General features: G+C 41.3%; 1 protein-coding gene across 1 annotated transcript in view; it reads left to right on the forward strand.

Annotated features, from left to right (window-relative positions):
* The window catches only part of sdc2 (syndecan 2), a 35,904-nt gene that overhangs the window by 7,140 nt on the left and 5,836 nt on the right, over positions 1-22,928 (forward strand). The gene's annotated exons all lie outside the window — the stretch shown is intronic.

Raw genomic sequence — 22,928 nt, forward strand, 5'->3', positions numbered from 1 at the left:
CATTAGAAATATCTGATAAGCGTTTCGAATTAAAGAGCCGTAACTTTTGAAATAAGTCTATGTCTAATGTTCTCTTAATGCACGGTGGTCTGCTATGTAATGCACGAATATGGGTTTGTATTTCTGACACTTATGGCCTCGAATCTTGTGCAGGTTTGGACTGGCACCAGTCACAGAGTAATTCCATGCTTCACTGGCATGCTGGTTTGTTCTGCATCCTGCCATTGATTGCAGTCTCAGTCACCGTGCCCTGTAGCTGTGAAAAGCTGCATCAATTTCAGTGAAAGCTGGCGTATCACATTGATTCTCTATGCTGGCACGGTGTTGACATTGCAATTAAAGTAGTCTGTCTGGAAAGCAGGCAGATCTGTACTGATCACGGAGATGCTTTTGTTTATACCTCTTTTTGCCTGCTGACAAAAAAAAGGAGCTTTTGTTTTATTACGGATACTCAATCAATCTTAAAATAAGGAAAACCTTCAATCGACTAAACACAACTTACAAACAAAGCCAAAAAAGTTTATTTAATGCAAATGGTAGGATTTTTGTATTTCATTCTGTTCAAATTCAGTTATCTTCTTTACCTGCACAAACCATCACCGACATGTTTAAACACTGCTAGCAACCTGTTCAGCGTTTGCCTTTTTTTTATTCAAAATGCCACAAACTTCCACAATATTTAATGACCGCAAAATGGAAAAAAAAAAAAATGCAGTAATTGCAATTTGACCGAGTTTCATTGTGTTGCTGCTTGAGCAATGTATGCTGCTAGCCATGAATATGCACTTTTTATTTATTTATTTATTTATTTTTATTCATTACCTGATTGTTCATCCAAGGGCATAAACAAGATGCAAACTAAATTCATATAACTGATGCAGCGCTACAAATAAAAGCAGATGAATAAAAAATAGGTTTATTTCTTTCCCTTTGTGTCTTTAATTGAATTTTTTGCCATGAATTTCCATTTTGTTGCATCATTAATTAGCAGCTCGTTCAGCTTCAATGTTCTTGTTTGTGGAAAAAGTTTGAAAGTTTTGTTTGGGGCTGCGGAGTGGAATTCAGTCCAAAACGAGTCTGCTGCATCGTAGTTGATTTTCACACTGTGCACACACGTTTGCTAAGGTCTAAAGCTGAGTGTGTTTGTTTGCCGACTGGTTTCAGACTCACTTGTTGGTATCGAGCGATTGTATCGTTCCGTTGTCACTCATGATACATGTATGTTGTGGAAACTAGAGTTGTTGTCCTCAGCTAAAACACAGCACAGGTTACTGTACTTCCTGAGTTGCTGTACTTCCCCTCGTTGGCGGGAATCTCAGCACACGTAGCCTCGGGTTCGGTACCATGCTGTGCCTCCCGATCCACATGACAGATTTGTAATCCTCCATATTGTACAAGGAGATTTTTCAGGAAGAGAGGTCACACTCTTGCTTTCAGAATGGAGATATATGCGAGGTCATGACTACCTTGCTGTCGGAGACAGACCTCTAATAACCGAATATTATGCCATTTCCTAAGGCGGCTGAGTGAACTGTTAATTGTTTTGTCTTATGCGCTCATTTCACCGTGTTGCAGATGTGTCACGGCTGAGCGGAGCTCATTTAGCAGCTTAGATTACCGAGAGTGATGTGGACTTGCTACAGGAAGCATCAGAATAGCAGATGATTTTGATTGCTTTGTTTACAGCCAAAACACACATTTGCATTGTATCAGTTTTATTTTTGTTTTATTGTTTGCTTTTTGGGGGCACGGTGGCTTAGTGGTTAGCACGTTCGCCTCACACCTCCAGGGTTGGGGGTTCGATTCCCGCCTCCACCTTGTGTGTGTGGAGTTTGCATGTTCTCCCTGTGCCTCGGGGGTTTCCTCCGGGTACTCCGGTTTCCTCCCCGGTCCAAAGACATGCATGATGGGTTGATTGGCATCTCTGGGAAAATTGTCCGTAGTGTGTGATTGCTTGAGTGAATGAGAGTGTGTGTGCCCTGCGATGGGTTGGCACTCCGTCCAGGGTGTATCCTGCCTTGATGCCCGATGACGCCTGAGATAGGCACAGGCTCCCCGTGACCCGAGGTAGTTCGGATAAGCGGTAGAAAATAAATGAATGAATGAATGAATGTTTGCTTTTTCTCTCTTGGGGTCAGGTTTGCTGTTTTGTGGGCCATGTGTTGGAGACGAAGACACAAAACTGAGGCATTCACACTGATTTCTCATCCTTCGGACAATTCACAAGCTCTTGGCTGTGCTCAGACTAGTGCACTCCAACAACTAAACACTTTAAGTGAGAGATTCTGTTCTAGTCTTTTGTGTTTGAGTTACTGTTGTTTGTTGACTGGAATCGTTGTCTGAAAGGGGAAAAAACACTACAGTGCTTATTTACGCCACAGTGCTTTTTAAAACTCTCGATTCTCATTGGTCAGAAGTTGTTGATGCATCTCCTGTAACAGCAGAACACAGGGCCTCGGGATGTGATGTTTATAGAAACGTGTATAATGTGGGTCTCAGCAGTAAAGCTGTAGCTTTGGTAACGTGGCAAATTGTGTGTGTGTGTGTGTGGGGGGGTATTTTTTATTTATTTTTTAAAGCCATGTAAATGATAAGAACTAAGTAGCTCCTCACAGACTTTGCACAGATGTAATTGGTTTTGGACAGTTACGTTCCTACAACAGCACGCCACAGTGTGTTCAAGTCCTTAACGGGAAATCATATTTGCGGCAAATGAGAACAGGATTTCTTTATTTGTAACAGATAATGATCCCTAATTTCAGTCCATGTGAAACAAGTGTTTGGGGCACTTTTACAGAGTACAGATGATTTATTTCTTTTTTTTGACCAGTGTAAGAGCTTAAAGGACAGGTGTGTAACTTCCCTGCAGTCCTAATGGAGAGATTTCTGGAAAACTTCACTTCAGCTCATTTAACTACAAGAAGTAATAAGTAATTAGTACAGAGCGTCCAAGCCATCATAGGCTATGAGTTGAAATGCTGGAGCCTTTAAACAAATCCCTTCACTCTGAACTGCTCAGTGAGAGGAGGATGAGAGGAAATCATAAGGAGAGCAAAAGGAGAGCAAGAGGAGAAGAAGAACCACTGATGCATGGAACCGAACTATTGCAAAGAGCAAATATTTGCGTTCATTTATGAGCATCATTAAAGCTAGTGTAGTCTTTTTCCTCTCCTTTAGCTCCTGTTATAACTGCCTTCTAAGTTCCTACACTCTGAAATCGGTCATCTCCCATAGAGCTCGGTCTCTTGGCTCACTTTGTGTCTTCACGTGGTCCTTAATGGCCTCAGCAGGCCAGGCTCTCAGGACCGTGAACGGACTCTTGTTTTTGCTCTTGTTTTGCCATCAGCCACACAGTTCCAGCCCCGACCACGTCTCTCCCCGCAGTGCTATTATTACTCTGGCTATAGTTGCTCCCTTGAACACTGACATTATTCTTTCTCCCATTTTTTCCCCCACAGATGGAAAGAATGATGAGGTGGTGGTGGGGAGGAGAAATTTGTCTAGCTCTATTCTCCTGATGTTAACCTTGTATATATCAGCAGCAGAAACATCTGCGGGACGTATGTGCATTTGTTTTCTAGCGGCTGTTTTTTTTTCCACTGGTTTTTCCCTGAAAGCTGGAAGCAGTTGCTACATGCAGATAAAGATTTTTGCATACCTCTGAAAATCTGCAAACAGTTCAAGCAGAAAGTAGGAAGAGAGTCTAAGGGTAGTTATCAGAACTCTTTTTTTAATGGCTTGTTAATAAGATTTAGGAGTCAAAGCTGCGTGAAAGCCTTAAGGTTTTTTTTTTTTGTGTTGTATTTTTGTTAAAAAATTGTAATTCAAATGTAAAAAAATGTATTTATTTCTACACAATCTGTAGTTTGTTCACTTCATGTTTCCACACTTCAGTATCTGGATTTTGTCACACTTATAAGTTTTTGCTTTGACGTACTCTTGAATAAATTTTCAATAGAAATTTTCAGAGCCGAGGTTTTCAATAAAAGTGAATGTGAAGCTCCATAAAGTAAAATTTCCATAAAGTTGCAGCTAACAGGATTTTCTTAACACCCCAGTCACTTTTTATTGCTATCTAAACTATTAGTGATTAGTTCATGACTATGGCTTTGTGACCATGTGAACAAGAGCCACAAACTCTGAACAAATCCCATGTCTGATGTGGCTCTAGGTTTCAGCTTGAAGTTTGAGCTTGAAGTGGAGAATAAATGCACACTTCTGTCCAGACAACTTTAAACACGCTGTTGTTGTCCTTACTCTCCTTATTTCGAGAGGGTAAATAAAAGGACACTTTTGTTAAATGGCCGAACGGCGCAACAGAAAACAGTTCTCTTTATCTTCTGGAGATCGCGAGTCTGCTTCCCGATGACACGATAGCCACCGACAGCCAAGAGAGCAAAATAGAGCACGCTTTCTGTGTGGGAGGGACGATGTACTCTCATTCCTATCATTCACAGCAGCATTAACCAATCATAGGTGTCTGTGTGATCGTACAAGCGGAAGTGGAAGGGGAAGTAGAAGGGGAAGGGGAAGGGGAAGGGGAAGGGGAAGGATGGCACTTTCCTCAGGCTATGTTCCACTGCCCTGTGAGGCAGCATGAGCAGCAGATGTGAAAAGAAGCACGAAGCTTCATGTGAAAGAAAATAAATGAAACTGAAGTTGTTAAAATGCTGATTCTGCTGCAGTATTTTTAAATAGTGTTGTTCGATCCCCTGAAATACTTTGTGAAACCCGCTAATCCAGACCACGGTCCGCTAGACAACGACACCTGGGATGGAGAGTAAAATCTTTAGATCAGATCCCAGTCACTGAACATGTGAGAAAAACATCCTGTACAAGCTTCTCTCATTTCCTTTTGCTTTTAACTCAGACATGCCATAACACAACAAACGGAAATCTCTTCTAACGGATTATGTTTGTAGAAAACAGTAGTTAGGAGGTGTGGTGAGAGTAAAGCCCTGTAAACGTTCTGTGTTCAGTAGAAGTAAATGTATTCGAGCGATGAAACGTCTTAAATCTGGATTGATTCCAGCGTACGTTCAATTAGACTCTGACACCATTCTGTCGACGTAACACCCCAAACAGTTTCTTTGCCGGCTTTGTCACGGGCTCGCTAAAGCATTAAGCGGATTCCCCATAATTATAAATGCCCCAGCGATTTATTTAAACGTGCAGTACTTTTTAAACGTCATACGCACAGACGTGTCGCAACATGGTCAGCGAACTTTCCCTTTGTGTGCTTTAAATGGCTGCGGAAAGCGCTACGCTACATTTAGCACATCTGCAATCACTCACAATCATGAGCGCTCTTTATTATCACTCAAACACGCCTTATAGAAATCTCCACTGTGCTTTGCGGAGCAGAAGAATGCACATTAATGTTATTTCCATTCGTCCCAGCTTTATGGTCCGGCTATATTGCTCGTAGCAGTTTAGTTAAAAGCCAGTTTGGACGTGTGTTCCAGTTGTCGTATACTTGCTGCGTTTTCCAAGCTGAAGATTTATATTCTCCTTCAAACCTGTGATCATTAGGAACAGAATTGGTGGCAGTCCTGTGTTCCCTGAGGAGAATAAATAAAGATCCCTGTGGCTTTAGTTTCTCCAAGTTTTCTCAAGGAAGCATAGAGATCGTCTCTGTAAATGTTTTGTAAAACACACAGTGGCATAAAGTGGAGCTCTTGTCTAGTTCTTCGAAAAACCAATTTTCTCTTTAGCAGAATCTAAAGTAGCGAGAAGTCCGTCTCGTCGTCCGCTATGAAGCATCGATTCCGTGAGCGCTGGTGGCAGACACCATGTCCAATGCATTTAAACTGTGACTACCTAATCAAGCTGCGAGAGGGTACATTTCACATAAAAGAGGGTCGAGACAGTGACGGGAATTGCTCCCAGAAGACTGGACAGCAGGGGAGATTTTGTTGATCTTTAATAACTGCAGGTCAAACAGCATCTAAAGCCCTGGTGCATTATTTTTCTTTCCTTTTTTTAACGTGCTCAGGCGCATTAATGCGACAGCTCTGAGAGCAGAAGTTAATCGGAGCTAATGCACTGTGTTAACACTCATCTCCGTGCTGTAAACTCCAGCAGGCCTGGGTTTTGCTTCGTTTAAAAGACAGTGGGGGATTGAGAAGCATTAGAGAGGCACAAATGTGTTTTCTTTTATGCAGATACAAATGACAGACTCCTTTCAAGGCTGCTCTTTGAGCACGGCGTGCGGTCTGTCATCCAGAGCAGGAGCTATCAGGCCCTGAACGGGGTCGTGTCATCCGCAGATGATATTTTTGTTTTCCTTTTTTTCTCTCGTGCAAATTTGACAATGTTCCAAATCCCATGGAAACAATATTTACTAGGAGTGCTTATATATGTATATATTTCATATATATGTATTTTAGATATATAAATGAATGTGTTTTATTTAAATGTGTTTGTATTTATCCCTAACGAACAAGCCTGAGGTGATCGTGGCGACTGTGACGAGGAAAAACTCCCTTAGATGGAAGAGGAAGAAACCTTGAGAGGAACCAGAGACAAAGGGAACCTCATCCTCATTTGGGTGACACTGGAGGATGTGATTATAAACTGTTATAAACACTGGAGAGTGTTATTATGAATAATGTCCTCATTCTACAGTCAGAAGCATTCTTACAGTTGTGTAATGATCAGGAGGTTGATGTGCTCAAAGACCACATGGAGTTGGTATCTTCTCTTTAAATGTCTGAAATCCTCATGAAGTGGAATCCAACTGGAGCTGGAACATCTCTAGATGCCTCAGGATCCTCACAGGCTTGTCCTCTTCTCACTGAATGTCTGAAATCTTCATGACGTTGAACACAACTGGGGCTATGAACGTTTTTACGAAGACCAAATATTCATTATATTGCCTAGCTCTAGCTGGTACAAATGAGTGTTGTGTGTTCTGCAGCGTGTCAAAAAGAATATTCGCTTTTAAACAGGGGAGAGTTTCATAAACGTTTGGAACGACGGCAAGCGTTTGACGGCGCTACAGTTCTTACTCTGCAGTTCATCGTGTCTTATTCTTTACTTTAACGGCGACTTAGGAAGCATGCAGTATTTCCACCGTAAAAGCACCGCTTATTATTTCAGATGGAGGTGAAGGAGGGTGGTGTAATGGTGAGAACTGCCCTACACAAACCACACTCCAATTAAAATGTTATGTAAAAATGTGCACTGCTGAGAGCTCAGTTCTCATCGCTAAGGAATTTGGAACAATATTTTTCTTTCCTTGTTTTTTTTTTTTTTTATAATGTAGGTAGGAGTCAATGTTTGTGTTTGAGGTGAAGTAAGGGCATGATGCATCACCTTTCCTGTACGTGAAGAAAAAGCCTTTTTTTGTTATTTTTTTATGTAGAAAATGTTATTTCTAGCTTGTTCTTAATACATTACTACTTTGTTTCTAATATAATTTTATTCTGTTGATTTTCTGTATTCCCTAAATGTTAAACACAAGCCATATTTAATGACTCCAGTTAAAAACCCTTGGTGCTTGGATTATTTGGATTATTTTATACGTTAGGAAAATCAGTGTCTTAACCGTTTGTACTGATTTGTTAATAGCTTCATGAACTGCGTTATAATATATACAGACACACAGTAATAACATTTGGGACTGAAAAACAGTCACACTAAACACACCTCATTTGACATCTGACACGCATCAAAAGTTTGTATTTGTTTGCTGAACAAAAGAACACGACTAATCACGGCAGGCCATTTGTTTATTATGGAAGACTGGATTTCAGCGATTCCCAGGACAAGTCTGAATGCTCCTGTACGAATTCTGCACACGCTTCACCAGTTTCTCTCGAGTTTCTCAGCCCACGAAGGGTCAGGGTGCAATTAAATGACAGTTTCTGGGATTGTGGAAATGAAACTTATAACCCTGTGAACTGCACGGATTTGTTCATAATTACAGCAGGGAGGAAAACGAAACGCCGCGTGCAGTTAGCGAGACTTTTGAAAACGGTTTTCAACACGAACATTTAATGAACGATCTTTATCTCGCATGTGACGAAGGACGAAGCGGGCTGTTTGTACACTTTAGCAAGATGTCCGTCCTCTCTGTGCAGGTGCTTTCTGTCCTCCAACACAGCTTCAGGGGCCTGTTAGGAAGAGGCACGTTCTCCGACATGCTTTTTTCATCATGAAATATTTACAGCACAGGCCAGCTTTGGGTACGTGACCTATTTCTGTGTCCTGGAATTATTTACATAACATAAAAAATGAATTTAAGTTACGGCCGCACGCTTTGAATGCACTCCGCAGACAAGTAAATTGAGTGACGACCTCCGTGGTGTTGCTCGGTCCTCCCTGTGTTCATGTTCTGATTTGGCTGGTGAACCCCAGGAAATGCGACTAATCTCTAACTTGTGCCACAATGCCCCTACTTATTTCCCAAACTGCTAATCCTCGGTGTAGCCATGCCTCTGTGTGAAAGGGTTACAGGCCTGCAGGAGTCCAGCTGTGTCTGGTGCTGTGTTGCAACAGTTTCTTTCTCGAGGTTAGCAGTCATTTCACATTTCTAAATGTACACCCCATCTTTATGCTCATGCTGAAATCCTTCATTTTTGAGGTCTAACCACAGACTATTCTAAGCTGCGATGCCATGAAGACCGAGATATAATGCCTTCCATTCCTGGAAGAGATATTACAGGCCAACGCTGTTCATTGGTGTTAGCCCGGTGCTTAAGGTGCACAAACTGAAAATCTTTCAGTACCGCTGCAGATTGCGGATAAGCCCCACATAATGAGATCACAAATCACCACCTGGTGCTTTAGCCTGCGGCCTGCATACCTCCTTTATACTATTATTTTGCGATTCTCCTACCTGCCCCGGGAGCACAACAGTGTTCTTTCGCTTCTGACAGCAAAGCCAGTTTAGACAGCCATCCTCTACGTGTTTTATTTCTCTGGTCCTGGAGGTTAATGGCTACTCTCCAGCCTCTTAAATCAGTTATGTGAAAACTCCATAGTCGTTTTTATCCTCTTATTGTCTTCAATTGCTTTCTATACTTTCTTTCATCTACTCATCTTACTCCTTTTTTCTTGGCATCACGGTTTTTTTCTGCTTTCCTGTGCGAACGACCAACCCCCACCAAATACCACAGTCTTCTGACCCCTTAGAGGCCAAATCCTCTTAATGGAAGACACGCATTTAGTTCCATCTCTGTAAGGATTGCACTGTGACTCATGGATATGGAACAGTTTAGCCTAAACTGTTATCTCTAGGCCCAATTACAGCTCCAAATGAGGTACAGCCATCATGTACTAATGTCAGTGTATCATACGTCATATGTTGGTGCAAAGACTTTTAAAAAGTAACTGTAGAGAAAGATGGAGACCTGAGGGTGGTGTCTGTTTCTGTGGTTCTCACACTACCCTGGGGGGTCCTGGGCATGTTTAAGAAACCGCCTGAAGCAGATCTAGGCTCTCTTTTAATTTTCTGAAAAGGCCATTGTGGCATTGTTGTCTGTTGGCCTTTGCCCCCTTGCCCGGTTAAGACCCTTTCATGGCCTGCCCCCTCCGACCACAGGGAGGTTAATGAGCTGACACTTAAGAAGTGTTTCCTGTCATAGAGTGGGGAAAAAAGGCCAGGGCAGATACTGGATAAAACATGCCACAGGCACTTGGGCAATAGCAGAAATCTGGATTAAATTAAACTTTGAACCGGTGACTAATTTATACATCAGCATCCCATGAGGAGAGAACCTGAGGGGAGTGTTGTGGAGTGTAAAGCCATGACCTAATCCCGACTGAGACCTCGCCTATCTGTCTACATCAGGGCAGGCTGAAGGAAGTGTTGCCTGTTTAGAGTGAATAATGTGAAGGTCTTTTTGTAAGAATCTCGTTCACAGTGTGTCTACAGTTATCTCCCGGTGTACATCATCGCCACTGTCAATGCCTTCCCTGCATGCTGTTGAGGCCATCAAGTCCGAGTCTGTCGTAAACTATTTACTAACACATTGTCTGTGTCTCTGTGACATATAAAAAACCCCCAGCTGGCACATTCGATTCAGACAAGCTTCCTTTCACATTATAACTCTTGGGTTTACTTCATTCTATTTGGAATGTACTCAGTCATTATCTAAGAAATGAACCGATTGTAATCTTTTAACTGCTTTGCTTTAAACCATAAATTTTCCCTCCTGTTTGTTTCTTTCTATTTTTTTCCCCCCAGAACTTTCCCAGTGCCCAGAGCCTTATGTAGCATTTGCAGTGAAAATACATAACCAGCTGCATTGCCTGCTGGTCCGTGTGCTTTTCAGGGCGATTACATATGCTGTAAGGATGAGCTTCCTGCTGACTTCTTCCTCATGTGCCACCTGTGTTTAGAGAGCACTGGAGGAAATTCCAGACACACTGCAGTCTGAAAGAGTTCATTCATCCTCTTGAGCAGCACGAGCAAAGCTGGGGGTTCCTGGAGCACTTTGGGGAATGTGTCGAAGATAGGATATGTGCGCTCGCATTTGCTTTTCTATGGCAGCCTGACGGATCAATTTGCTAGAAATAATAAAGGCTCTTGTGTACATTTCTAGCCACATTTCATAGTTGGCGAGTATTGTTAGCGCTTGTTTGGATGTTGTAAAACATTCACAAAGTAATTGGTGTAAACCTCCTGTTAAAAAGCTGCTATTCTTCAGAAAGTTGGCAGGAAATTCCAGCCCTTTTTTCTTGAGCCAAGAAAGATCTGGCATGAAAATTAGAGACGGAGCCTTTCACCAGGGAACGGCGGATAAATACAGACAGCATGCTGCAGCGAAAGTGTCCGAGCTGTGCCTGATCCCAGTCAGCAGGACTGTCCGACTGCATCTGGAAACGGCTATCTGCTCGAGTTACACTTTCTCAGTCTCCGAGCTCAGCACAGGCATGACAGGCTTTTCCAACACAGTGCACACATCTATCTCCTGTTCACTGGTCTCCTGAGAAAGTCATGCTCCCTTCAGCTTATGTTTCCAGTCCATGCAAACACTGTATTGGTGTAAGCCTGAAAGGTACGCAGTAAACTTAGAACACTGCCGAGCACTCTGAGGTGCCCAGATGTGCGTTAGCAGAAACTCCCTTCCAGAGACTGTGAATATAAAATGGCCGTCTGATCTGTCCTTCGTTATACCGCATGTTATTTTAGTAGTTTGCTATCATTTGGAAATGAAATAAGTTCCAGCTTGATCTTTTTAACTGTGCTACAGGGTCATTAATTTTTACACGGTTAAAGATAATTTATTGCTAATGACACGCAACATTGACAGACAATTTTAAATGGCCGCAGAGAAGCTGTGTCTGTACCTAATAATACTTTTATATGCTTACATAAGGTTTTAGGTTTGATTCTCTCCAAAATAAGCAATAGTTTTGTCACTAAAAGCTTGGCAAGTTGTGCGTCAGCCATCCGATATGTTACGCGTTCCCTTTTGTGCGATTTATGAACTGACAAAAAAATAAATAAATGCAAGTCAAATTTAAATAATTACATTTTTAACGTGTTACGTGTGTGTGTGTGTGTGTGTGTGTGTGTGTGTGTGTGTGTGTGCGCGCGCGCGCACTATTCTAGTACTATTTCAATTCAATTTATTTGTATAGCGCTTTTAACAATTCACATTGTCTCAAAGCAGCTTTACAGAAGTATGGAAACAGAAAAAACTAAATAAAAAATAAATAAAATAGTATTAAAAATAAATAAATACAGAAATTAAAAGTAACCCTAATGTGCAAGCCGGAAGTGAATGGTGATGAGATGTGCTGAGATGATATGAGGAAGAAACCTTGAGAGGAACCAGACTCAGAAGTGAACCTCATCCTCATTTGGGTGACACTGGACAGTAAATAATGTAAATGTAAATAATGCCCTTTGTATAACAGTTTATAATAGTGCAACCGAGAGCTCCTGAGGAACTAATGGGTCATCATAAACTCTGAATTCAGCGCAGACCTGATTGCTGATAAAGACCAAAAGCACTAGACCATACCAACACTAAAAATTAATTACAAAATGTTGTATGTTTGATTCATTTACACATACGTATTAAATTTACATTCATTTATTTATCAGATCCTTTTATCCAAAGCGACCTACAAATGAGGAAATTCAAGCAAAGCCATGTATCATCAGAGAACAGTACAAGCAGATTCTGCTGTCTGAGTTGAGGTTGGAAGTCCATCCTATCACTGAGGGACAGTTTAAAAGTTCTTGAACGGTTTTAATGTCTTGGACTGATGAGCTACTTTTGATGTTCTTGAGAACCTGTAAAATCTTTTAGTCCTGTGTTATGGAAACTGAAGAAACCAAAAAATGACAGATGTTAAATGTATTAGGTACCTGATTCACAAAATGAATCATTCATTCATTCATTCATTCATTCATTCATTCATTCATTTTCTACCGCTTATCCGAACACGGGGAGCCTGTGCCTATCTCAGGCGTCATCGGGCATCAAGGCAGGATACACCCTGGACGGAGTGCCAACCCATCGCAGGGCACACACACTCTCATTCACTCACGCAATCACACACTACGGACAATTTTCCAGAGATGCCAATCAACCTACCATGCATGTCTTTGGACCGGGGGAGGAAACCGGAGTACCCGGAGGAAACCCCCGAGGCACGGGGAGAACATGCAAACTCCACACACACAAGGTGGAGGCGGGAATCGAACCCCCAACCCTGGAGGTGTGAGGCGAACGTGTTAACCACTAAGCCACTGTGTCCCCACAAAATGAATCAGGTAATAGGAAATTAATCGACAGTTTGAATTGAATTCAACGGCGTATGAAGGAAATGTAATAAATATTGTTATTATTAGTGTTAACTATATACCATTGTGAAGAGTTGCAGCTTTGCCAGTTCAAATGTCAGGATCTCCAAGCAGTCAAGCAGTCACTGAGGAGAAGTTTAGCACTTTTTGCTCTTTTGTTTTTCTCTATTTCACAGACAAAATGCTTCAGGTAAGAGCAGTATAATAGATTGTTATATAATTATAATTGTGGGCTGGTTATTTTAAGGTATAGCTACAGCTCATGATCTTTATCATACATCATTAATCTTGCAAAGCTTTTCCAGACCGGTATTATATCACCAAGCTCTACTTATTTACACACATTCATATTTACATCATTTATCTCGTCTGCTTAGATATTCATTATGAATATACATTGAGCCTCTTTTCTTGCCTCTTTGATTTGAGCTCCTTTAAATCTCTGGCTTCTGAAAGCAATTTTTTTTAATGCATGTCCGTTTAATGCATTTCTCCAAACGTCCCACAGATTTTTTTTATATATTTCTTTTTTTTGCATCCTTCTTTAACTGGACCGGATAGACCTGCTGCACTGCACCAAATCTTTAAGTATTTTTATTCAAATCTTGACTCAGAGGGTGAAGCCCATTTCCCAGCGTATAATGTTTCACAGCACACAAAGAATTCTTGGCTTTTCTGTGTGTATCAAAAGCAGTTTAACTGGGTCGAGAAATCACAGGGTGGCCATAATCCGCTTTGGAGTCACAGGGAGCCATGGAGATACGAAAGCAAAGCCCCATCACAGCAGTCCTCTGGGTTCCATTAAGAATATCCTTGAAAGCCCTGTGAGCTACGTTGTCCCTGTCAATGACTTTAATAAGGCTGGGGAATTTGTGTGTCTTTATGAAGGATGTAGCTGGTAAAGCTTAAGTTAATTAGCCATTGTTATGTGACATACCTATAAGACTATAGAATTTAATCAGGAGTAGAATTTCATGATGTGCTCGTCAGAGGTCATCAGACTGCCAGTTAAAACAAACGTAGCTATTCTACAACCCAGGCGTCAGCAGATAACAAAAACAGCTGTTCTGTTTGCTATTCAGATGCCAAACTCACCGTTGTTTACGTTTGTTTCGCTGCTTGGCTTTTCTTATTATAACTTCCTTGTTAAAAACTCCTTGAAGTTCCTTTTAGACAAAAGAATATATTTTACAGTAGTCACTTTTAGGTTATTTTTTGCACTCAGTGCTATTTGCTCTGAGCGTTCAGAACTTATGGTGAAGTTTGTTTCCAAGGACCGGAGCACTGTAATTAAGTAACCTTTGTGTCGTATGAGTGCTTGCACCAGGAACATCACACACACACACACACTCACACACACACAGAGAGAAAAAAGAACAACAACAAAGAAAGGATATAACAATAAAAAAAAATCAACATGGCTCTTACTGGCCTTATACGAAGGCAGTTCCTCGTTTTCAGGTTTTTCTGCACAGTGACATCAAAAGAAAAACAACACAAAAACAATGTTCTTTACAACTTTACAAGAGTTCGTACTGAAAAAAATAATATCGAATTAGAATTAAAAAAATATAGTGCTTAATATTTTGCTAGCCTGCATGCACAAAAGGGACGTATTGAACAACACTAATCACAACGATTAATAATTCAGAAAGAAACAAGTTTGAAAGCAACCCTGCAAATATGAGTCCTTTCCCCTTGTGAGGCCAGAATTAGTCCTCAGAGAATTTCTGAGTTTTATTTTAATCATTATGATCACACAAGGCACACTTGCATGACGGTGCATGACGTCATAATCAAAACCTGCTCACAGTGAATTCACTCATAAGAACTTCAACAGAACAGACTTCATGTTATAACTAGATTAAATTTCCTGATTACATAACTGCACTTTTCTGACCATATTGTACACAGTTATCGAAATGAAATGATTTATAATCGCACACTCTAGAAATCGGATGACGGATTCCCTTTCGAGACTGGTTCCTCTCAAGGTTTCCTCCTCATATCGTCATAGGGAGTTCCTCATGACCGCAACCTCTGGTTTACTCATTAGGGATAAATCTATAAATGTGTCATTTTTATCCTAAATTGATACCATTCTGTAAAGCTGCCTGATGATGATCTACTGTTAAAAGCTCAAGATCAAATTAAATTATTCAGCAGACAGGTTGCTTTTCCTGGATGCAGTTCTTTGAAGACGAGAGCTTCTCCATAGAAAACCCTGGCTTAGTGGCTGTGAAGTGCCCATCGTCTGTCTAGAGCTAAAGATCAGTGGCAGGATAGTAAGCAGACGATTATATGCTTACTGAAACCTCACCAGAATGCTGTGAATTTAAATGAAATGCAGAATTTGGCTGAACTACAGGGTAAAGTACACTGGAACTGATGGACTGCTGTACACATCTGTGTAAATCTATTCAGACGTACTGTAGGTTCTATAACAATACATAAAAAGAAGACGACAGATGAGAAACAGCTTTAATTATGGCAGAGAACATTTATTTTAGATTTTGTTAGTGTTGCATATTTCAGAAAGTGAGCACATAATGCAGATGTGAAAAACAATAATGTGTGCTACACAAATAATACAAATTTACAACCATCCAACTTGATTGTGTCTGAGAGAGAGGCCGAAAGTAATACAGAGAGAGAGCGCGAGAGAGAGAGACAGAAACAGAGACAGACTGAGCCTGAGACAGAGACAGAGAGACTGAGCCTGAGCCAGAGAGAGCCTGAGAGAGAGACTGAGCCTGAGAGAGAGACTGAGCCTGAGAGAGAGCCCGAAAGGGATACAGAGACACAGAAACCGAGACAGACAGACAGACAGAGAGAGAGAGAGCCAGAGACAGAGCAACTGAGCCTAAGACAGAGACAGAGAGAATGAGCCTGAGACAGAGACACAGAGCGAGACTGAGCCTGAGACAGAGAGAGAGAGAGAGAGAATGAGCCTGAGACAGACACAGAGAGAATGAGCCTGAGACAGAGACAGAGAGAGAGAGAGAGAGACCGAGAAAATGAGCCTGTGACAGAGACAGAGAGAGACACCGAGAGAGACTGAGCCTGAGAGAGAGCCCGAAAAGGATACAGAGACACAGAAACCCAGACAGACAGACAGACACAGAGAGAGAGAGCGAGACAGAGACAGAGCGACTGAGCCTGAGACAGAGACAGAGAGAGACACAGAGCGAGACTGAGCCTGAGACAGACAGACAGAGAGAGAGAGAGCGAGACAGAGACAGAGCGACTGAGCCTGAGACAGAGACCAAGAGAATGAGCCTGAGACAGAGACAGAGCGAGACTGAGCCTGAGACAGAGAGAGAGAGAGACAGAGGCTGAGACTGAGAGAAAGACAGAGAGCCCAAGAGGCTGAGACAGGTAACTCTTTCAATATAGACACAGTAGTTTTCTTTGTCCTTCTTTAGAATGTGATCTTTACATTGACTCATCAGGGATCAACATGAATAGACATGAAATGTGGGAAAGCCCAAAATTCTCAAGCTGATTAAATAAACGTTCTATGTGCTACTTATTACCATAAATAGTTTACATAGATGTGATTACACAGAATGATTTTCTGTCAAAAGCAATGTTCCATAAGAGTATAGAGGGGGGAAAAAACGTGTCAAAATCAAATAAAAAACAGAAAATTCCTTGCATGCAGTAATAACTACTTTAAGTATTTGTGCCTACTCGAGTATACACGTTTTTTAACATTCAGTCAGAGAAGCGTGAAATCTATTCTACCGAGCGCCGACGTTTGTCAAAAACATACTGGATTCTGACTCTAAAACCAGCGGAGCACAAAGGAACATCAGAGCAAAACGATATTCATTGTTTAAGGACAGTTAATTTATAAAAAAAAAAAAAAAAAAAAAAACTTTCTCCTCTTGCTGCTGCTGTTTAGTGAGAGATTGTTGAATTTAAAATAGTTAATAAAAGGTGGTGTTCCTTTTAAAAAGAAATTGTGCTGCTTTTATTATTCATGGTTAAAATTCCGCGCTGAATCGTCTTTGCCCTTTGGGCTGAATACACATTAAAATTCAAAAAGCGTAATATCTGAAAGGGCCGTGGATAAAAATGGTCAGTTATCATTAGAAAAACTCTTAAAGCACAAATCATTTTAAAACACGTTCCGTGGTCATGAATCTGTGAAGCGTTCGATAAAACAGCCCTGAAAATCTCTAACCAACCCACAAATGAGTTTCATGCCGTTAATGTTTTTACAATGAGGTCAACGTTAAGAACAGATCCTTCTGACGGAGTTGAAGAAAAAGCAGAAAAACCAGGTCTGGGGTAGACAGGAGACAGGATGGACAGATACGATGTGTCCAGATGTTTGTTTCATATCATGATGCCAATTTCTAGCCTTTATTACTGTTAGTGATGGATCTGCTGGGATAGAAAGATATTCTAGGGCTTGTTGGGCATGTGGGGAATATTGCTGTTTGGACTGGAAACCATGAAATTGAAAGTCTTCCTCTGAGGAAGCAATACTGGAAAGAGGAAGTCATAGAGGCTGTATGCGTTGTCTGATCGGGTGCCAGCGGTTGGGGTTAAAAAAAGAAACCCATTTTTTCCCCCTTGTTGCTGCTTCGAAGTAAAGAAGAGTGAAGTTGTTTGATTGGAATTTTCCAGTGAATTGATTTCGGGTTTAAGACGCACATTAAATTACTTTAAGGATTTTTTTTTTTTAACTTTATGTGAATTTACGTAAGCAGAAGCTGCTCTTTTAAGAAGACCACAGAGGTTTGTGGTTCTCAGATTCAGTTTCTGGGATGGAAGGCTTCTGTTATCACAAGCCGATTGAAGTAGTTCAAAAGCTACGCTACTGTGTTATTACACTGACGCACCTAATAATAGTTTTAAAAAGAATTAAGGTTTAATATTTACTGTTAACTTAACATTTGGTAAATGCATAACAACTTTTGAACACTATTAGGTTATAAACTTGTGGACACCTGACCATCACACCCATATGTGCTTTCTGAACATCTCATTAAACATTTATCTCCTTCTTTTAAGTTGTTTTTTCTTCTGGGAAGACTTTCCACTAGATGTTGGAGTGTCTGTGTGGATTTGTGTTCATTCAGCTACAAGAGCATTAGTGAGATCAGACACTGATGGTGTAAGAGTGAGGAGGTCTGGGGTTCAGTCAGTGTTCAGTGGGGTTGAGTCAGAGTCAGGGCTCGGTGCAGGACACTCGAGATCTTCCACTTTAATCTTCTCACACCATGTCTTCATGGAGATCTGTGCTTTGTGTACAGGGTCATTGTCATGCTGGAACAGTGTTTGAGGTCCAGTGAAGAGAAATTGTAACACTACAGCATACAGCGACATTCTATACAGTTGTGTGCTTCCAGCTTTGTGGCAACAGTTTGGAAAACACTTTTGCCCATAAATTATAGTGTATGAATGGAAATTAATGAACATTAGTATATTTCTTTTGTAGTTGTGCTGTGGTTCTGGCATGGTCTCAAGGCTTTAAGTCTTCTTTTTACTGTCAAGTCATGAACATAAGCATGTATGTACATTTAGATGTAGGTTCCCATAACTCTGAAAGTTTTCGCATGGCTCAAGCCGTGCCGCATGGCAATGGTTTACGTGTATTTTGAAATATTATCTGCTGGATCGATGTACGTTCTGGGCCTCCCTGCTCTTAGCGCTTTCCCAAATTCTTGGAACCATACAGTATGAGGGTCACAGAGACCTTGCGTGAAGTCCTGCCAGAGCATGATCAGAGGCTTTCACTGCACTTATACCTTTAGGCTTTACCTCATTCTACAGTATTCCTTAGAACTGGAAACGTCCATTGAGTCAAAGATTTCAGACGAGAGATAAGAACTCGCTAACCACTTTGCAGAACGACTGAGGCATTACGTAATTGCTTTGCTTTGTCGAAAGGTCTCACGTGCCTGACTGAGCATGCTCCTGTGCAGATTAGGCCCTTCTTGTTCCGTGAATGATATAATTTCACAAACATTTTACCTTACCCACACTGCTGGACCATATACAGGCCTCCCTGGTTTGATCTTGACTTTGATTTGTGTTTGCTTCCTCTAGGAGCCCCCTCACCTCTCGGAAAGACTATTAATTAGTGCCTGATTATGAACCCCAGCAGGACCATAAAATCTCAGGCTTGGAAGACTAGAAATCATACCACACATTAACCCTTTTTTTTTTCTGGCTGTACTGCTGGAACAAATTTCTAATATTCCAAAGTTTTCCATGATTATCTTCGATTTCTTGAAAACTATTCGTGTTTCATCTCTATCACCCAATCATGGCCTGTTTGTGCAGAACATAGCAGGGCAGTAAATCAGAGGTCAAGCGTTAGCTGCTGTGTAAAACGGATCTCGCCAGGTGCATTTGCGGTGGCTCTCTGGAGGTGGACTCCTATCCATTACACAGTATCATTCTTTCTTTTCCCATCAGCACAGTACAGTGACAGGAAAGCTACGGTCAGCTGTTTTCCTCTTCAGAGGTGATAAAGCTGACAGAAAAATTTTGCTGCTGACTTTCGCAACGGAAGAAGCTGCACCGGTGACTGCAGGATCGGTATTGCTTACGCTATAGATCTCTTCTTCTCTCTGGCTTTGTAGATCAACTCCAAAGTTTGAATATAAGTTCAGTGTAGCTGTGCTGTCTCCCCAGAAAGCTCTCTTAAACGTTTTTGAGGTTTTGAAATTATACGGTGGAGAGTAGAACGAGAAACTGAAGACGCATCTATTTAAACATTTCCAGCAATTTAAGTTTCCTTTTGCCATCCTAGAAAGAATGTATTTTTTTAAGGGATCTCTGGCCAAAATGTAGCCATTAATACACAGTTAGTCGAGTAAGCCAGTTTTGTTAATAGTCTTGGCCAAGAGCATACTGCTTTCACAGAACAAGGCAGATGGCCAACCACAGACTTTTTCTTGTAGCCTGCAGACAAACAAGCTGCCTTAACTGCTTCAAACTAAATGATTAAACTTTTAAAGATGTGAATATGCCCTTTTATTTTGATGAGTGAAAAAGCTGTGTGATCCTCAGTGTTCCTGCATGCACAAGTGCAAAGAGTGACGCATGCGACAACCTTCTAGGTTCAGATTCTCGTTGCCCGTGAGGTTTGCAAAAGATATCACACTGTTTCTAGTGCAGAGTTTTGAGGCCATCGGAGTTGGACCTCTGCTTTTGAAGCACTACAAGCTCTTTTGGTTTGTGTGTTTGCGTTTAGGCTGTTGAGAAATGAATGCCTTAGATATTTGTGTTATAAAATACAGACTGATAGAGGGTGAGACTAAGATTGAGAATTCTGTGAGAATTTCCCTTGAAGGTGAAAGGTGAGTCCTTTTGGAAAAAAAAAATGCTAGCCTGTTTCCACGTCACCCCTCCCTCCCGTCCCATCTGCTGCCTGTCTGAGTAATAACATGGCTTACAGCTAACCACACACTGCACCGAGGGACCCTTTCTAGTCTTTCAAAGGTTGCTAGGCATGAACGTGCAGTTTGACAGGCTTTTAGTGAAGTAACCTGCAGGCAACAGAAGTAATCTCTCTCTCTCTCTCTCTCCCCTCTGCATGCTTCCTGTGTTGTTCCCTCCTCTCCCCTCCTCTCTCTGGCTGTCTGTCTCTCTTTTTTTCCGTTTCCTGTCACATTGTTGTTTCTTCTTTCTCCATAATCCATCTTTTTGCTTGTGTGTGTGCATCTATGGCAAGAGGTAAGCCTCCAGCTGGCTTGCTGTTTGTTACACAAAGATGAAAATAACTATTGTGGCAGCCACTTTATAAGGGCCACAAAGTCATAAGGTCTCTCGTTATAGAGGACTTGTCAGACTTCTCATTCTGCTGTCTGTTAGACTGACCACCAGACTTTCGCACTGATGGGTGTAGGAGCTGTAAAGAGGTCAACCACAAGAAATCACAGTTGTTCTCAAGGACAGCTTGCGAACCACGTCCTGCCCCTGATGATGTTTTGTTGGACGAGTGGGTGGGCACTGAGGTTTGTTAGCCAGGCTGTTTGGGAGTTTAATGGTGTGTGTCTGGGGGAGTAAGCGCACACGTGATGGGGGATGGGAGAGTGGTTTCTGCAACAAGAGTGCAGCTCTGTAGATCAAAGGAAACCAGCAGATAGGTTTATAAGGCTGCGCTTTGTTGCACGATGGCTTGTCAACTTCAGTATGTTCCATTTCAAAGCGAATCGGCCCAAGCGGCAGGTTTTGTGCTCAGGTCTGCACTGTACGTGTGAACCCTATTCTACAGGTTTCAGATCAGTGGTGCAGAAGTTCTTTGAAGTCACGTCAATGGTCTTGTCCTCACCAGGGCTTGGAAGGGAGTGTATTTATAAGGAATTCCTCCTTCTTGCCCCTTTGCCTATTGTGAATAGTGCTTAGTTCCTTGCAAACAGGCACATTTATATGACAAAGACAAAGCTTCTCAAGAACCTTTGTATCAACAAGGCACATGCTACATCGCTTGTGTGTGTGTTTGTGTGTGGCCTTCATAATTATCACTGAAGCTTGTTGATTTGGATGGAATTCCTTATATGCTTCATTGTATGCTTCACATGTATAGTTTTGATTACTGAGTAGCTTGGAATTCAGTGCCAGGATGAAGAAATTGAAATGAAGTTGCTTTGAATAGTTTTCTTTAATCATTCCAGGCTTGAGCGGCATTCTTTAAGAAGCTTGTATTGCTTTTTGTCTTTGTATTTTGTTATTTCATTAATTTTGTTGAATGATTTGCTTAAATTGAAATACAGACATTAACATTAAAAGGTATCTGAGTGTGTTTTAAGTCAGCTCTCTAAGATGGACATTTCTAACATTATATTGCATATATATGCAATAATAATATGCAAACGCTCAGAGCAGGAATGTAAACCGAGTCAATCTTGCACACGTAACCTTAGGATTTGGCTGGAATTGTGTGCCCTGTAAAACCCAATCAGTATGGAAAGGCTCACTGAACGATCAGAGACTCGGTAAAGTTGGCAGTGAACCGAGGTTGTCATGGTGTCTGAGAAGCTATCCCACAACACACAAAGACACACCACTGATTCTTCATTGAGCACCCCTGCATATAAACAAGACGTGGCCTAATCCCATAAAACTCAAATCTCAGGAGATCAAAAACATGTCCACTTTTTTATTAAGTCATGTTCGGATTCATGCCTTTAAAGTTATTGGGTTTAGCGTTATTCTGCAGTTGTTATTGTGCAGGTTTATTGTCTTGTATTGTCAAAGTTCCAGCCAGTTCCTAAAATTTCAATAGGACACTTGTAGCACTAGAAGACAAACAAGTCATTCCTCCCAGGGTGGTTGCCAAGGGATAAGGGGGGTGGGGGTGGTAGGCGATGGTTGGGGCATGACTTCTCTAATTTGAGAGCGAACATGTGGCGCTGCTGCTGCCTGTGCCATAAACCAGTGACGCGTCCCACCAGGAAGCCTCTCCAGCACAGGTGCAATCTGCACTGCAGCATGTCGTGAAGAGAACAAAGCCTTCTTATCGGCAAGCAGACTTTCACAGATAAGCAGAGAGCTTGAAGCAGAACGTGCTATGACTGAAATAGCACTTTTCAAGCTCCACTTGCGATTAGGGAACGGACCCAGTGTCATAGATTGAATGTCAAATCCAACTGTAGGTTTTGCATATCGCTTTACTTTGATGCCTTCGAAAGCACCTTTTAGTGAAAGATTATTCAGGTAAAATTTGTAAAATTTCCAAGTACATAAAAACCCTTTTGTACAGGATAATCTGCTAACATGACTGAAGCATGACAGGAATGACCTTGTAATGCTTATCCAATCTAGTGATTACTTTCTGAGTACAAATAATACAGTTTAAAGTCATTCATTGTGGCATTTCATGTTAAAAACGTATGACTAGTGCGAAAAGATTAGAATATAAAACAGGGAGAATTAACACATTATGCTTTGACCATTTGTCTTTTATCCAGATTTTTATAAATACAAGACAACAGTTGGTTCAGAAAAAGAAATAAAAATGGAAAGACTATGACCATCTGTGTAGCCTCTGGTCTCATGAGCTGTTTTCTCTATACGCAGATAATATTGTTTGACTTAAAACAGAGGGTCTGCTACAGTAGCAGTGCTGGTCTTTGGGCGATTATTTTCATATGCTTATTACCTCAGAGACATTTCTCTCAGGTGCTCAGTTCCTGAG

This window comes from Tachysurus vachellii, chromosome 21 (genome assembly GCF_030014155.1).
Source record: "Tachysurus vachellii isolate PV-2020 chromosome 21, HZAU_Pvac_v1, whole genome shotgun sequence".
NCBI classification, from domain to species: domain Eukaryota; kingdom Metazoa; phylum Chordata; class Actinopteri; order Siluriformes; family Bagridae; genus Tachysurus; species Tachysurus vachellii.